Source organism: Diceros bicornis, chromosome 4 (genome assembly GCF_020826845.1).
Source record: "Diceros bicornis minor isolate mBicDic1 chromosome 4, mDicBic1.mat.cur, whole genome shotgun sequence".
NCBI lineage: Eukaryota > Metazoa > Chordata > Mammalia > Perissodactyla > Rhinocerotidae > Diceros > Diceros bicornis.
Genome location: NC_080743.1, coordinates 36031970 through 36037969, shown reverse-complemented (window position 1 = coordinate 36037969; position 6000 = coordinate 36031970). Strand labels below are relative to the sequence as shown.

At 36.7% G+C, this 6000-nt stretch overlaps 1 long non-coding RNA gene across 1 annotated transcript in view; it reads right to left on the bottom strand.

Moving 5' to 3' along the window:
* Positions 1-5340: 5340 nt before the first annotated feature.
* Positions 5341-6000, bottom strand: part of LOC131404211 (uncharacterized) — a 71666-nt gene continuing 71006 nt past the window's right edge. The window contains exon 3 of the long non-coding RNA XR_009219747.1: positions 5341-5743. This is a non-coding gene — a long non-coding RNA (uncharacterized LOC131404211). The remainder of the gene's footprint in view (positions 5744-6000) is intronic.

The window sequence follows — 6000 nt, the reverse complement described above, 5'->3', positions numbered from 1 at the left end:
GATACATCATTATCCGTTAGGTAGGTCAAGAGTGTAGGTGACAATTAATATCACCGTTTCTTCGAACCCAGAGAGCATTTTAAGTCAGATACATTCTTTGTCTATCCTATCTTCCAATTCTCCTCCTTCCCAGAGGCAGAGAGAAACATTACCGTATTTAATAAACAATAAAATCTTCTTTGACGCTCATGTTCTTTTCTCAGTTGTGCAAATTTGGGTGTGAAAAAGACATCTTGTAGTCTACTATGGAGATGGAAAAAATTGTCAGACCTGGTTAATAAAATGTAAAATAACATACTTTATGATGAGGCTTAAGAAAGTTGGTGAACAATACGATAAAAGCATAAAGAACTGGAACCCAGGAAAGTGGTCCACTGTCTAGTTTTGTCACCTTGTGCAGATGACACTTTCTGGGCCTTGGTTTTGTCCTTTACTAACCTACTTTAAGAGTGGTTGTGAGGAATGAGATGAGATTAATATCTTGAAACAAATACAGAACTAGACAAAAGCAGGCTATTATTGACTTAGTGTTCTATCTTTTTACTTGTCAGCGTGTAAATGCAATCTCTCATGAAGGGCATTGGACGTAGAATCTGAATTGAAACTTCTGTGGTGCTTATTTTCTTTATCCATAAAAAGGGAGTAATGCCTCACATGGTTTCTTTGGTAAAATGCTATTGGTAAGGGCTAGTCATTTGTGGCAAGTAACAAGCTTACAGGACTTTCTTAGAAATTCCAGATTCAATATCTGTATAGCTAAGATTAGGTTTGGCAGCAAATGACAGAAACAATAGCTTAATAAAGATGGAAGTTTATTTTTGTCTCAAAAAAATCTCCAGGAAGTGGTTCATGGCTGCCATGGTGCCCCATGTTGCTGGGAACACAGGGTCCATTCATCTTAACGTTCCGTCCTTCAAGGCTTCAACCTCACGGTCCAAGATGGCAGCATCACATTTCAGAGGAGTAGAATAGAGAAAGGGTCGGAGCACAAGAGTGAAGGGGCACACAGCTCGCTCTCTCCTGAGGAATGTTCATGAAAACTGCCACAGGACACTTCCACTTGCATGCTATTGGCCATGCCTGATTGCATGCTAGAAATCGAGTATCCATTGTCAATGGTCACAAATCTGAGATCCTACCAGCATGGGAACATCTACTGTGGGATAACTAGCAGTCTCTGCCATTTATCATTTAATTTAATGTAATTGTTTTAGTTTAGAAACATTTTCTTCTTGAATGGCTAGAAAGAGAATAGGCTAAGGAATATGTCAGAAAAGTGAAATAAAGCTGTTTTGTGAATGTTTATCATTATTTTTTTAATTTTGAAAATTAGTAAGCTCCATAACTTAAAATATGATTATTTATATCATTATGTAGTTATTATTCCTAAACTCCTGAATGTCTAAAATGCTTATTTCTCTGTCATCACATTGACCTAAAACATACTAAATAAAACTACGAATAATGTAATAACAAATAACAAGAATTTGAAAATTCCCATGGCATATAAAAGAACCACAAAGGCAAGGCAGTATGAAAATGCAGCAAGCGCACAGGCTTGGGATGGAAGCCCACCATTCACTCATTCGGTCATTCATTCATTCATAGCATCTATTGCTGTTAGGTGTGTGTGTTTCAGGTAGTGTGTGTTAGGCAGGGAATTTACAATCTATTTAGGGAAACAGGAATAAGAACTACAATTTTACAAATAATAATTTAAATTATAAATGTGATAAGTAATTCCAAAGTAGAAGTATAGGGTACTATGAATATCTAAAAGTAAGATATTGCACTTTAGCACAATAAGGAGAATTTATATTTGCTAGTTGAAAGATGTTCTACACTTAAAAGTTTAGATACACTATTAGGTGAAAAAAAAAGAAATTGCAAAACAGTATGTGCAGTATGATTCAATTTCATTTAAAAGACTGCACCCAAAAATAGTAATATTATTATGTGTAAATAAATTTATAGAAAAAATTGTAGAAATATACTCTGAACTATCAACAGAGTTATCTCTGGTATTTTTGTTAAATACTTTTATAATAATTTATTTGTTTGTGATGAGCATGTATTACTTTGTGTTCAGAAAAAAATAAATAAAAATGCACTTAAAAAATAAAATTTAGGAATGTAACACTGTCTGCAACATCAGTCTGACACCTGGACATTGACCTGCATCTCGTAAATGCTGAGTGAAAGCTTTTATTACCCTGGTAGAAAAACACATTAACCAAAAAAAAAAAAGACATATGTAATAAATGTTTTTCAATAAAACAAAGAATGTTTTAAAAATATATTAACTAGTTTATTTCTTTTATAGTACACAAATCGAAGATTTGGTATCCATCATTAAAGACAATTACATTTTTCCATTTACAAAACAGGGGGAATAAATCCTGATTTCCCTGAGTTTTCAGGAGTACTAACGGAATTAAAGTAAGGATGACTTGGGCTCTCACAAAATAAAAACGTACACATTGAGTATTTATTATGAACAAAACACTGTGCTTAATGCCTTTGGGAAAATCTCCTTAAGGAAGAGCTTACTAACTCAACAAGTATATCCCGGGTGCCTAATCTGTGCTGGGCCCTGTGCAGTGCTCTGGGGATTCCACAATGAAAAGGACATAGACCCTGCCTTCAAAATGCTGTTGATTTAGTGATAGAGAGAGATACATACATAACTTTCTAAATATCCAGATAAATCAAATAACCACAGGTAATTTTTAGATCCAGACATAACTCTAACATGCTGTCACATACACATTCTTCTGCGGAGTGTCACAGAATTATACACTTTACAGTCAGGGAAACCAAGGGCCAAGAACTTGAACGGCTTCCCCTGTTGCAAAAATATGAAATCCAGAAAAATAAATTTGAGCTGAGGGGACAAGAAAAAGGAAAAAGACAAATTTTTCTCAAGTATCTACCACTCTTATAAAGTTCGGTGGCTCTTCTCAAAAAAGTCACTTTCCAGGCTTTATGTAATGATCCCTAATTGTGAAATAGTTTAGCTGCTGACAAGGCAAACCATTATAGAAAAAGTCCTCATATCTCAAAAAGGTTCTGTTTTTTTCTTTTTGTCAGTTTTTCTAGTGGTGACTGTGGGAACAAAAGAAAGCCTTAGATCCGCAGTGATAAGATAGAGTGGTTATTTTTCTTTCTTGGCAGTCAGCAGGGGCGTTTATATAGAGAGCTCACTAACAAGCATTTTCATTACCAGTGTAACGAAACTCCTCCGTAATGGTGTTTAGAGATAGAACCAGCTCTCACTGAGACATTCACTCATTCATCCAACCAACACTTTTCTGTCACCTACAATATGCTAAATAATTGCCGGGCACTGAACAGTGAGAAACGAGGAAGGCATAGCCCAGGCCCTTGAATTCACACAGAAGCTTATTGTACAGGCAACAAATTTCCTATAATCCAGCATTCTCTGGTTAATAGAATTAATCATATACCATTAACCATATAGTCTTCGTTTCTTCATTCATTTATGAAACATGTACTGAGCTCCTTCTAAGTACCAAGAACTGTGCTACACAAAAAACAGTGTGTAAAAACAGACATGGCCTCTGTTCTAAAAGAGCACATAGTCTGGTTAGGACAGACTGAGGCAGAAATTGTTAGTTTCCTGAACAATTTCCATTACCCCTTCTTCCTCTGTAAAAGAAGCTGATTCTTGTCTGGGGAGAAATATGTCCAGCTCCAGATAACAGATCATAATTAGTCTAAACCCACGATTCCCAAACTATGTGCCCAGTCTCCAAGGGTGCGAAAGTAAACTCACTGGGGGGCCATGGCATATTTTAGTTTTCAAGGGAAACACAGTGGGGCTCAATATCTATTGGACAGCATCAAACTACTAGTTTAGGATACATTTGATCACTACATTCCTTTAGACCATGCCATATCATTGCAAAGCTGGATTTTCAGTGGTTGCTGTGATTAACAAACAAGCAAACAAACAAAGATGGAGGGCAGGAAAAGCACGGAGAATAAGAAATGGCACTGTCCAAACTGATTCCGAGTAGAGTGTCCAACAGGTGTACACATCCTGTTAGTAACATATGGTTATTTAAAAATGAAAAAGGTATTACTTTTCTTTCAATCTATGTTTTTCTTTCAATTTATGTGTGTAATTTTTTCAAATGGCTACTAAGTTGTAGATGGAACTTTTATGCCTTTCTTTTGGCACCATGAAAAAATTACTAAGACCCCAAGAGAGCTGTGAACCAAGAAAATTTGGGAACCTCGGTCAAAGCCAATCATGTCAATCCTGTTTCCTGCTTTCCCAGCTTCCTTGCATATAGAGGTTATCTTATGACCCAATTCTGGCCTATGCAGAAATCTGGGGGGGGGCGGTGGTGAGAGGGGAAGGAAGTTGCTGAGAGATAAAAGGGGACAATGGCAAAGACCGTTAGTTATCCTTCAATAGTCCAATTCCTTAGTAATAAAATCCTATAAGTTTCAGCTACAGACCACATATTTCAGCCTCCTTTCCAGCTACATGTGACCAGTTGACTAAGTTCTGCTCAAAGGTACATGAGCAGAAGTGATACATGCAAATTCTGGATGATACTCTTAAAAGGGATGGGCGTGCCTTCTACTTCTTTCCCCTTTCTTGCTTGAAAGATTAGCCTCGAATACACATAGATAATATCAGCAGAACTGAGATAAGAATGTTAGGCCTCCTTATTCTATTGCTCTTTCTATATGCTACACTCATTGAGGTCTTGGAAATCACTGATATAATTCTATGTACTATATTTAATATGTTAACATGATCAAGTCTCTTTGATATGATGCCATATTATTTATTCAAAATAATAACAGGATAAATTCACATTATTATAATGCATAGACCATAGCATTTTGGTTAATAAGCAAGATTTAGTTAGTGGGTCAACTGAGTTTCTTAACCTGTACAGCTAAGGACTAGACCCTAAGCCGTGGTAGGTTCCCTCTCCAAGGTGCAGGTCACGTGAGACTCGGACAGTCCCTATGACCAGGAACAGCAGACAGGCAGAGCTTAGCCATTGCCCCGTGAATGAGGGTTTCTCTTAATCAGGGGTGGGAATGTGAAGAAGTGATTGCCTTTTATGCTATAGGATGCAGGGAGTTCTAGTTCTACTTTTTGTAAAGTAGCTGAAGTAAACATGACATACAGAGACATAAAGACAAATGGACACTCAGGGACAGATATGAGTCACAGGATTATAAAATAGCAAAAGAATTCATAAAAAGATTAGCAAGGACTGTGACATCACATCTGAGACAGTTGACTTTGCAACTAAGTTGTTGGGAGTTTTACAAGAAAACATCTAAAGGGATTTCAAAACAGAAATTTTTATTTCTTTAAAAACATATGACAATGCATGCTCAGACTCACACCATGTTACAAAATTATTTAATTCTCTAAAGTAATATAAAAAAGAATGGTTGAATCTCTAAACAGATGATAATGCCTGAAGATGTCTACAAAGCATACCTATGTACTCTACTCCAAACTGTCCACAGGACTTCAGACACGACTGTATAGTGTTTGCAAAGCCATAGTCACTGAGCTACAATTCTGTGGTCATCCAGAGATCCTCACATTTCATGGCACTGTCCTTGGTGCCTTCTCCCAAGAGACATTTACACCCATATATTTTGGCTGTGCCAGTATGATGAGCACCACATTCTTTTAGTGCACGTACCACAGTTCATTGGAGTAACCACCTTCAGGAAGTACCTAGGAGGGCAACAAAGGAAGATGATGATCACTAACATTTTGTCAGGGTTACATTTTTAATATTATTTCCCATTAACTTTGGGCCCCTAATGTCATGTGGATGACTTCTTCATGTAATTAAACTCCTATTTTTAATACGAGGTTGAAAATGAATGTATGGTGAGTTTATCTAACATCTAACTGAAAAAAACGGGGACATTCTGCCTGTATCTGTGTAAGCTAAACGTACAAAGAAAATACGCATCAGACTCAATGAA